The sequence below is a fragment of the Lissotriton helveticus genome, chromosome 2_1 (assembly GCF_964261635.1).
Source record: "Lissotriton helveticus chromosome 2_1, aLisHel1.1, whole genome shotgun sequence".
In the NCBI taxonomy this organism is placed as follows: domain Eukaryota; kingdom Metazoa; phylum Chordata; class Amphibia; order Caudata; family Salamandridae; genus Lissotriton; species Lissotriton helveticus.
Genome location: NC_136059.1, coordinates 1,424,278,763 through 1,424,290,862, shown reverse-complemented (window position 1 = coordinate 1,424,290,862; position 12,100 = coordinate 1,424,278,763).

Sequence of the window (12,100 nt, the reverse complement as noted above, 5' to 3'; positions counted from 1 at the left end):
TTACAAGTGAAACTTGCTATAATGTGCCTGGCTGCTCTTCACTGAAAAGCTTGGTTCTCCATACATTTTTAGCATACGTTTGCTCCTGCTGGGTCAGCCGAGCAGAACATTTCTACTTAACCACCTGCTATCATGAGAGACATCAGGGCTGCATCTTTTGAGCCCAGTACTGAGCCTGAAAAGCATTTCCAACCCCACTTACAAGTGAAACTTGCTAAAATGTGCCTGGCTGCTCTTCACTGAAAAGCTGGTTCTGCAACATTTTTAGCATACGTTTGCTCCTGCTGGGTCAGCCGAGCAGCAAATTTCTACTTAACCACCTGCTATCATGAGAGACATCAGGGCTGCATCTTTTGAGCCCAGTACTGAGCCTGAAAAACGTTTCCAACCCCACTTACAAGTGAAACTTGCTAAAATGTGCCTCTCTGCTCTTCACTGAAAAACGTGGTTCTGCATACATTTTTAGCATACGTTTGCTCCTGCTGGGTCAGCCGAGCAGCAAATTTCTACTTAACCACCTGCTATCATGAGAGACATCAGGGCTGCATCTTTTGAGCCCAGTACTGAGCCTGAAAAGCGTTTCCAACCCCACTTACAAGTGAAACTTGCTAAAATGTGCCTCTCTGCTCTTCACTGAAAAGCTTGGTTCTGCATACATTTTTAGCATACGTTTGCTCCTGCTGGGTCAGCCGAGCAGCGAATTTCTAATTAACCACCTGCTATCATGAGAGACATCAGGGCTGCATCTTTAGAGCCCAGTACTGAGCCTGAAAAGCATTTCCAACCCCACTTACAAGTGAAACATGCTAAAATGTGCCTCTCTGCTCTTCACTGAAAAGCTTGTTTCTGCATACATTTTTAGCATACGTTTGCTCCTGCTGGGTCAGCCGAGCAGCGAATTTCTACTTAACCACCTGCTATCATGAGAGACATCAGGGCTGCATCTTTTGAGCCCAGTACTGAGCCTGAAAAGCATTTCCAACCCCACTTACAAGTGAAACTTGCTAAAATGTGCCTGGCTGCTCTTCACTGAAAAGCTGGTTCTGCATACATTTTTGCATACGTTTGCTCCTGTTTGGTCAGCCGAGCAGCGAATTTCAAATTAACCACCTGCTATCATGAGAGACATCAGGGCTGCATCTTTTGAGCCCAGTACTGAGCCTGAAAAGCGTTTCCAACCCCACTTACAAGTGAAACTTGCTAAAATGTGCCTCTCTGCTCTTCACTGAAAAGCTTGGTTCTGCATACATTTTTAGCATACGTTTGCTCCTGCTGGGTCAGCCGAGCAGCAAATTTCTAATTAACCACCTGCTATCATGAGAGACATCAGGGCTGCATCTTTTGAGCCCAGTACTGAGCCTGAAAAGCATTTCGAACCCCACTTACAAGTGAAACTTGCTAAAATGTGCCTCTCTGCTCTTCACTGAAAAGCTTGGTTCTGCATACATTTTTAGCATACGTTTGCTCCTGCTGGGTCAGCCAAGCAGCAAATTTCTACTTAACCACCTGCTATCATGAGAGACATCAGGGCTGCATCTTTTGAGCCCAGTACTGAGCCTGAAAAGCGTTTCCAACCCCACTTACAAGTGAAACTTGCTAAAATGTGCCTGGCTGCTCTTCACTGAAAAGCTGGTTCTGCATACATTTTTGGCATACGTTTGCTCCTGCTGGGTCAGCCGAGCAGTGAATTTCTAATTAACCACCTGCTATCATGAGAGACATCAGGGCTGCATCTTTTGAGCCCAGTACTGAGCCTGAAAAGCGTTTCCAACCCCACTTACAAGTGAAACTTGCTAAAATGTGCCTGGCTGCTCTTCACTGAAAAGCTGGTTCTGCAACATTTTTAGCATACTTTTGCTCCTGCTGGGTCAGCCGAGCATCAAATTTCTACTTAACCACCTGCTATCATGAGAGACATCAGGGCTCGATTCTTTTGAGCCCAGTACTGAGCCTGAAAAGCGTTTCCAACCCCACTTACAAGTGAAACTTGCTAAAATGTGCCTGGCTGCTCTTCAGTGAAAAGCTTGGTTCTGCATACATTTTTAGCATACGTTTGCTCCTGCCGGGTTAGCCGAGCAGTGAATTTCTAATTAACCACCTGCTATCATGAGAGACATCAGGGCTGCATCTTTTGAGCCCAGTACTGAGCCTGAAAACCGTTTCCAACCCGACTTACAAGTGAAACTTGCTAAAATGTGCCTCTCTGCTCTTCACTGAAAAGCTTGGTTCTGCATACATTTTTAGCATACGTTTGCTCCTGCCGGGTCAGCCAAGCGGTGAATTTCTAATTAACCACCTGCTATCATGAGAGACTTCAGGGCTGCATCTTTTGAGCCCAGTACTGAGCCTGAAAAGCGTTTCCAACCCCACTTACAAGTAAAACTTGCTAAAATGTGCCTGGCTGCTCTTCACTGAAAAGCTTGGTTCTCCATACATTTTTAGCATACGTTTGCTCCTGCTGGGTCAGCCGAGCAGCAAATTTCTACTTAACCACCTGCTATCATGATAGACATCAGGGCTGCATCTTTTGAGCCCAGTACTGAGCCTGAAAAGCGTTTCCAACCCCACTTACAAGTGAAACTTGCTATAATGTGCCTGGCTGCTCTTCACTGAAAAGCTTGGTTCTGCAACATTTTTAGCATACGTTTGCTCCTGCTGGGTCAGCCGAGCAGAACATTTCTACTTAACCACCTGCTATCATGAGAGACATCAGGGCTGCATCTTTTGAGCCCAGTACTGAGCCTGAAAAGCATTTCCAACCCCACTTACAAGTGAAACTTGCTAAAATGTGCCTGGCTGCTCTTCACTGAAAAGCTGGTTCTGCAACATTTTTAGCATACGTTTGCTCCTGCTGGGTCAGCCGAGCAGCAAATTTCTACTTAACCACCTGCTATCATGAGAGACATCAGGGCTGCATCTTTTGAGCCCAGTACTGAGCCTGAAAAGCATTTCCAACCCCACTTACAAGTGAAACTTGCTAAAATGTGCCTGGCTGCTCTTCACTGAAAAGCTGGTTCTGCAACATTTTTAGCATACGTTTGCTCCTGCTGGGTCAGCCGAGCAGCAAATTTCTACTTAACCACCTGCTATCATGAGAGACATCAGGGCTGCATCTTTTGAGCCCAGTACTGAGCCTGAAAAACGTTTCCAACCCCACTTACAAGTGAAACTTGCTAAAATGTGCCTCTCTGCTCTTCACTGAAAAACGTGGTTCTGCATACATAAAATGTGCCTCTCTGCTCTTCACTGGGACATCAGGGCTGCATCTTTTGAGCCCAGTACTGAGCCTGAAAAGCGTTTCCAACCCCACTTACAAGTGAAACTTGCTATAATGTGCCTGGCTGCTCTTCACTGAAAAGCTTGGTTCTGCAACATTTTTAGCATACGTTTGCTCCTGCTGGGTCAGCCGAGCAGCAAATTTCTAATTAACCACCTGCTATCATGAGAGACATCAGGGCTGCATCTTTTGAGCCCAGTACTGAGCCTGAAAAGCGTTTCCAACCCCACTTACAAGTGAAACTTGCTAAAATGTGCCTGGCTGCTCTTCACTGAAAAGCTGGTTCTGCAACATTTTTAGAATACGTTTGCTTCTGCTGGGTCAGCCGAGCAGCAAATTTCTACTTAACCACCTGCTATCATGAGAGACATCAGGGCTGCATCTTTTGAGCCCAGTACTGAGCCTGAAAAGCGTTTCCAACCCCACTTACAAGTGAAACTTGCTAAAATGTGCCTCTATGCTCTTCACTGAAAAGCTTGGTTCTGCATACATTTTTAGCATACGTTTGCTCCTGCTGGGTCAGCCGAGCAGCAAATTTCTACTTAACCACCTGCTATCATGAGAGACATCAGGGCTGCATCTTTTGAGCCCAGTAATGAGCCTGAAAAGCAATTCCAACCCCACTTACAAGTGAAACTTGCTAAAATGTGCCTCTCTGCTCTTCACTGAAAAGCTTGGTTCTCCATACATTTTTAGCATACGTTTGCTCCTGCTGGGTCAGCCGAGCAGCAAATTTCTACTTAACCACCTGCTATCATGATAGACATCAGGGCTGCATCTTTTGAGCCCAGTACTGAGCCTGAAAAGCGTTTCCAACCCCACTTACAAGTGAAACTTGCTAAAATGTGCCTCTCTGCTCTTCACTGAAAAGCTTGGTTCTGTATACATTTTTAGCATACGTTTGCTCCTGCTGGGTCAGCCGAGCAGCAAATTTCTACTTTACCACCTGCTATCATGAGAGACATCAGGGCTGCATCTTTAGAGCCCAGTACTGAGCCTGAAAAGCAATTCCAACCCCACTTACAAGTGAAACTTGCTAAAATGTGCCTGGCTGCTCTTCACTGAAAAGCTAGTTCTGCATACATTTTTGGCATACGTTTGCTCCTGCTGGGTCAGCCGAGCAGCGAATTTCTAATTAACCACCTGCTATCATGAGAGACATCAGGGCTGCATCTTTTGAGCCCAGTACTGAGCCTGAAAAGCATTTCCAACCCCACTTACAAGTGAAACTTGCTAAAATGTGCCTGGCTGCTCTTCAGTGAAAAGCTTGGTTCTGCATACATTTTTAGCATACGTTTGCTCCTGCCGGGTTAGCCGAGCAGTGAATTTCTAATTAACCACCTGCTATCATGAGAGACATCAGGGCTGCATCTTTTGAGCCCAGTACTGAGCCTGAAAAGCGTTTCCAACCCGACTTACAAGTGAAACTTGCTAAAATGTGCCTCTCTGCTCTTCACTGAAAAGCTTGGTTCTGCATACATATTTAGCATACGTTTGCTCCTGCCGGGTCAGCCGAGCGGTGAATTTCTAATTAACCACCTGCTATCATGAGAGACATCAGGGCTGCATCTTTTGAGCCCAGTACTGAGCCTGAAAAGCGTTTCCAACCCCACTTACAAGTAAAACTTGCTAAAATGTGCCTCTCTGCTCTTCACTGAAAAGCTTGGTTCTGCATACATTTTTAGCATACGTTTGCTCCTGTTGGGTCAGCCGAGCAGCGAATTTCTAATTAACCACCTGCTATCATGAGAGACATCAGGGCTGCATCTTTTGAGCCTAGTAATGAGCCTGAAAAGCAATTCCAACCCCACTTACAAGTGAAACTTGCTATAATGTGCCTGGCTGCTCTTCACTGAAAAGCTTGGTTCTCCATACATTTTTAGCATACGTTTGCTCCTGCTGGGTCAGCCGAGCAGCAAATTTCTACTTAACCACCTGCTATCATGATAGACATCAGGGCTGCATCTTTTGAGCCCAGTACTGAGCCTGAAAAGCGTTTCCAACCCCACTTACAAGTGAAACTTGCTATAATGTGCCTGGCTGCTCTTCACTGAAAAGCTTGGTTCTGCAACATTTTTAGCATACGTTTGCTCCTGCTGGGTCAGCCGAGCAGAAAATTTCTACTTAACCACCTGCTATCATGAGAGACATCAGGGCTGCATCTTTTGAGCCCAGTACTGAGCCTGAAAAGTGTTTCCAACCCCACTTACAAGTGAAACTTGCTAAAATGTGCCTCTCTGCTCTTCACTGAAAAGCTTGGATCTGTATACATTTTTAGCATACATTTGCTCCTGCTGGGTCAGCCGAGCAGCAAATTTCTACTTTACGACCTGCTATCATGAGAGACATCAGGGCTGCATCTTTAGAGCCCAGTACTGAGCCTGAAAAGCAATTCCAACCCCACTTACAAGTGAAACTTGCTAAAATGTGCCTGGCTGCTCTTCACTGAAAAGCTGGTTCTGCAACATTTTTAGAATACGTTTGCTTCTGCTGGGTCAGCCGAGCAGCAAATTTCTACTTAACCACCTGCTATCATGAGAGACATCAGGGCTGCATCTTTTGAGCCCAGTACTGAGCCTGAAAAGCGTTTCCAACCCCACTTACAAGTGAAACTTGCTAAAATGTGCCTCTCTGCTCTTCACTGAAAAGCTTGGTTCTGCATACATTTTTAGCATACGTTTGCTCCTGCTGGGTCAGCCGAGCAGCGAATTTCTAATTAACCACCTGCTATCATGAGAGACATCAGGGCTGCATCTAGAGCCCAGTACTGAGCCTGAAAAGCGTTTCCAACCCCACTTACAAGTGAAACTTGCTAAAATGTGCCTCTCTGCTCTTCACTGAAAAGCTTGGTTCTGCATACATTTTTAGCATACGTTTGCTCCTGCTGGGTCAGCCGAGCAGCAAATTTCTAATTAACCACCTGCTATCATGAGAGACATCAGGGCTGCATCTTTTGAGCCCAGTACTGAGCCTGAAAAGCATTTCGAACCCCACTTACAAGTGAAACTTGCTAAAATGTGCCTCTCTGCTTCACTGAAAAGCTTGGTTCTGCATACATTTTTAGCATACGTTTGCTCCTGCTGGGTCAGCCAAGCAGCAAATTTCTACTTAACCACCTGCTATCATGAGAGACATCAGGGCTGCATCTTTTGAGCCCAGTACTGAGCCTGAAAAGCGTTTCCAACCCCACTTACAAGTGAAACTTGCTAAAATGTGCCTGGCTGCTCTTCACTGAAAAGCTGGTTCTGCAACATTTTTAGCACACGTTTGCTCCTGCTGGGTCAGCCGAGCATCAAATTTCTACTTAACCACCTGCTATCATGAGAGACATCAGGGCTCGATTCTTTTGAGCCCAGTACTGAGCCTGAAAAGCGTTTCCAACCCCACTACAAGTGAAACTTGCTAAAATGTGCCTGGCTGCTCTTCAGTGAAAAGCTTGGTTCTGCATAAATTTTTAGCATACGTTTGCTCCTGCCGGGTTAGCCGAGCAGTGAATTTCTAATTAACCACCTGCTATCATGAGAGACATCAGGGCTGCATCTTTTGAGCCCAGTACTGAGCCTGAAAACCGTTTCCAACCCGACTTACAAGTGAAACTTGCTAAAATGTGCCTCTCTGCTCTCCACTGAAAAGCTTGGTTCTGCATACATTTTTAGCATACGTTTGCTCCTGCCGGGTCAGCCGAGCGGTGAATTTCTAATTAACCACCTGCTATCATGAGAGACATCAGGGCTGCATCTTTTGAGCCCAGTACTGAGCCTGAAAAGCGTTTCCAACCCCACTTACAAGTAAAACTTGCTAAAATGTGCCTCTCTGCTCTTCACTGAAAAGCTTGGTTCTGCATACATTTTTAGCATACGCTTGCTCCTGTTGGGTCAGCCGAGCAGCGAATTTCTAATTAACCACCTGCTATCATGAGAGACATCAGGGCTGCATCTTTTGAGCCTAGTAATGAGCCTGAAAAGCAATTCCAACCCCACTTACAAGTGAAACTTGCTATAATGTGCCTGGCTGCTCTTCACTGAAAAGCTTGGTTCTCCATACATTTTTAGCATACGTTTGCTCCTGCTGGGTCAGCCGAGCAGCAAATTTCTACTTAACCACCTGCTATCATGAGAGACATCAGGGCTGCATCTTTTGAGCCCAGTACTGAGCCTGAAAAGCATTTCCAACCCCACTTACAAGTGAAACTTGCTATAATGTGCCTGGCTGCTCTTCACTGAAAAGCTTGGTTCTCCATACATTTTTAGCATACGTTTGCTCCTGCTGGGTCAGCCGAGCAGAACATTTCTACTTAACCACCTGCTATCATGAGAGACATCAGGGCTGCATCTTTTGAGCCCAGTACTGAGCCTGAAAAGCATTTCCAACCCCACTTACAAGTGAAACTTGCTAAAATGTGCCTGGCTGCTCTTCACTGAAAAGCTGGTTCTGCAACATTTTTAGCATACGTTTGCTCCTGCTGGGTCAGCCGAGCAGCAAATTTCTACTTAACCACCTGCTATCATGAGAGACATCAGGGCTGCATCTTTTGAGCCCAGTACTGAGCCTGAAAAACGTTTCCAACCCCACTTACAAGTGAAACTTGCTAAAATGTGCCTCTCTGCTCTTCACTGAAAAACGTGGTTCTGCATACATTTTTAGCATACGTTTGCTCCTGCTGGGTCAGCCGAGCAGCAAATTTCTACTTAACCACCTGCTATCATGAGAGACATCAGGGCTGCATCTTTTGAGCCCAGTACTGAGCCTGAAAAGCGTTTCCAACCCCACTTACAAGTGAAACTTGCTAAAATGTGCCTCTCTGCTCTTCACTGAAAAGCTTGGTTCTGCATACATTTTTAGCATACGTTTGCTCCTGCTGGGTCAGCCGAGCAGCGAATTTCTAATTAACCACCTGCTATCATGAGAGACATCAGGGCTGCATCTTTAGAGCCCAGTACTGAGCCTGAAAAGCATTTCCAACCCCACTTACAAGTGAAACATGCTAAAATGTGCCTCTCTGCTCTTCACTGAAAAGCTTGTTTCTGCATACATTTTTAGCATACGTTTGCTCCTGCTGGGTCAGCCGAGCAGCGAATTTCTACTTAACCACCTGCTATCATGAGAGACATCAGGGCTGCATCTTTTGAGCCCAGTACTGAGCCTGAAAAGCATTTCCAACCCCACTTACAAGTGAAACTTGCTAAAATGTGCCTGGCTGCTCTTCACTGAAAAGCTGGTTCTGCATACATTTTTGCATACGTTTGCTCCTGTTGGGTCAGCCGAGCAGCGAATTTCTAATTAACCACCTGCTATCATGAGAGACATCAGGGCTGCATCTTTTGAGCCCAGTACTGAGCCTGAAAAGCGTTTCCAACCCCACTTACAAGTGAAACTTGCTAAAATGTGCCTCTCTGCTCTTCACTGAAAAGCTTGGTTCTGCATACATTTTTAGCATACGTTTGCTCCTGCTGGGTCAGCCGAGCAGCAAATTTCTAATTAACCACCTGCTATCATGAGAGACATCAGGGCTGCATCTTTTGAGCCCAGTACTGAGCCTGAAAAGCATTTCGAACCCCACTTACAAGTGAAACTTGCTAAAATGTGCCTCTCTGCTCTTCACTGAAAAGCTTGGTTCTGCATACATTTTTAGCATACGTTTGCTCCTGCTGGGTCAGCCAAGCAGCAAATTTCTACTTAACCACCTGCTATCATGAGAGACATCAGGGCTGCATCTTTTGAGCCCAGTACTGAGCCTGAAAAGCGTTTCCAACCCCACTTACAAGTGAAACTTGCTAAAATGTGCCTGGCTGCTCTTCACTGAAAAGCTGGTTCTGCATACATTTTTGGCATACGTTTGCTCCTGCTGGGTCAGCCGAGCAGTGAATTTCTAATTAACCACCTGCTATCATGAGAGACATCAGGGCTGCATCTTTTGAGCCCAGTACTGAGCCTGAAAAGCGTTTCCAACCCCACTTACAAGTGAAACTTGCTAAAATGTGCCTGGCTGCTCTTCACTGAAAAGCTGGTTCTGCAACATTTTTAGCATACTTTTGCTCCTGCTGGGTCAGCCGAGCATCAAATTTCTACTTAACCACCTGCTATCATGAGAGACATCAGGGCTCGATTCTTTTGAGCCCAGTACTGAGCCTGAAAAGCGTTTCCAACCCCACTTACAAGTGAAACTTGCTAAAATGTGCCTGGCTGCTCTTCAGTGAAAAGCTTGGTTCTGCATACATTTTTAGCATACGTTTGCTCCTGCCGGGTTAGCCGAGCAGTGAATTTCTAATTAACCACCTGCTATCATGAGAGACATCAGGGCTGCATCTTTTGAGCCCAGTACTGAGCCTGAAAACCGTTTCCAACCCGACTTACAAGTGAAACTTGCTAAAATGTGCCTCTCTGCTCTTCACTGAAAAGCTTGGTTCTGCATACATTTTTAGCATACGTTTGCTCCTGCCGGGTCAGCCGAGCGGTGAATTTCTAATTAACCACCTGCTATCATGAGAGACTTCAGGGCTGCATCTTTTGAGCCCAGTACTGAGCCTGAAAAGCGTTTCCAACCCCACTTACAAGTAAAACTTGCTAAAATGTGCCTCTCTGCTCTTCACTGAAAAGCTTGGTTCTGCATACATTTTTAGCATACGTTTGCTCCTGTTGGGTCAGCCGAGCAGCGAATTTCTAATTAACCACCTGCTATCATGAGAGACATCAGGGCTGCATCTTTTGAGCCTAGTAATGAGCCTGAAAAGCAATTCCAACCCCACTTACAAGTGAAACTTGCTATAATGTGCCTGGCTGCTCTTCACTGAAAAGCTTGGTTCTCCATACATTTTTAGCATACGTTTGCTCCTGCTGGGTCAGCCGAGCAGCAAATTTCTACTTAACCACCTGCTATCATGATAGACATCAGGGCTGCATCTTTTGAGCCCAGTACTGAGCCTGAAAAGCGTTTCCAACCCCACTTACAAGTGAAACTTGCTATAATGTGCCTGGCTGCTCTTCACTGAAAAGCTTGGTTCTGCAACATTTTTAGCATACGTTTGCTCCTGCTGGGTCAGCCGAGCAGAACATTTCTACTTAACCACCTGCTATCATGAGAGACATCAGGGCTGCATCTTTTGAGCCCAGTACTGAGCCTGAAAAGCATTTCCAACCCCACTTACAAGTGAAACTTGCTAAAATGTGCCTGGCTGCTCTTCACTGAAAAGCTGGTTCTGCAACATTTTTAGCATACGTTTGCTCCTGCTGGGTCAGCCGAGCAGCAAATTTCTACTTAACCACCTGCTATCATGAGAGACATCAGGGCTGCATCTTTTGAGCCCAGTACTGAGCCTGAAAAGCATTTCCAACCCCACTTACAAGTGAAACTTGCTAAAATGTGCCTGGCTGCTCTTCACTGAAAAGCTGGTTCTGCAACATTTTTAGCATACGTTTGCTCCTGCTGGGTCAGCCGAGCAGCAAATTTCTACTTAACCACCTGCTATCATGAGAGACATCAGGGCTGCATCTTTTGAGCCCAGTACTGAGCCTGAAAAACGTTTCCAACCCCACTTACAAGTGAAACTTGCTAAAATGTGCCTCTCTGCTCTTCACTGAAAAACGTGGTTCTGCATACATAAAATGTGCCTCTCTGCTCTTCACTGGGACATCAGGGCTGCATCTTTTGAGCCCAGTACTGAGCCTGAAAAGCGTTTCCAACCCCACTTACAAGTGAAACTTGCTATAATGTGCCTGGCTGCTCTTCACTGAAAAGCTTGGTTCTGCAACATTTTTAGCATACGTTTGCTCCTGCTGGGTCAGCCGAGCAGCAAATTTCTAATTAACCACCTGCTATCATGAGAGACATCAGGGCTGCATCTTTTGAGCCCAGTACTGAGCCTGAAAAGCGTTTCCAACCCCACTTACAAGTGAAACTTGCTAAAATGTGCCTGGCTGCTCTTCACTGAAAAGCTGGTTCTGCAACATTTTTAGAATACGTTTGCTTCTGCTGGGTCAGCCGAGCAGCAAATTTCTACTTAACCACCTGCTATCATGAGAGACATCAGGGCTGCATCTTTTGAGCCCAGTACTGAGCCTGAAAAGCGTTTCCAACCCCACTTACAAGTGAAACTTGCTAAAATGTGCCTCTATGCTCTTCACTGAAAAGCTTGGTTCTGCATACATTTTTAGCATACGTTTGCTCCTGCTGGGTCAGCCGAGCAGCAAATTTCTACTTAACCACCTGCTATCATGAGAGACATCAGGGCTGCATCTTTTGAGCCCAGTACTGAGCCTGAAAAGCGTTTCCAACCCCACTTACAAGTGAAACTTGCTAAAATGTGCCTCTCTGCTCTTCACTGAAAAGCTTGGTTCTGCATACATTTTTAGCATACGTTTGCTCCTGTTGGGTCAGCCGAGCAGCGAATTTCTAATTAACCACCTGCTATCATGAGAGACATCAGGGCTGCATCTTTTGAGCCTAGTAATGAGCCTGAAAAGCAATTCCAACCCCACTTACAAGTGAAACTTGCTATAATGTGCCTGGCTGCTCTTCACTGAAAAGCTTGGTTCTCCATACATTTTTAGCATACGTTTGCTCCTGCTGGGTCAGCCGAGCAGCAAATTTCTACTTAACCACCTGCTATCATGATAGACATCAGGGCTGCATCTTTTGAGCCCAGTACTGAGCCTGAAAAGCGTTTCCAACCCCACTTACAAGTGAAACTTGCTATAATGTGCCTGGCTGCTCTTCACTGAAAAGCTTGGTTCTGCAACATTTTTAGCATACGTTTGCTCCTGCTGGGTCAGCCGAGCAGAACATTTCTACTTAACCACCTGCTATCATGAGAGACATCAGGGCTG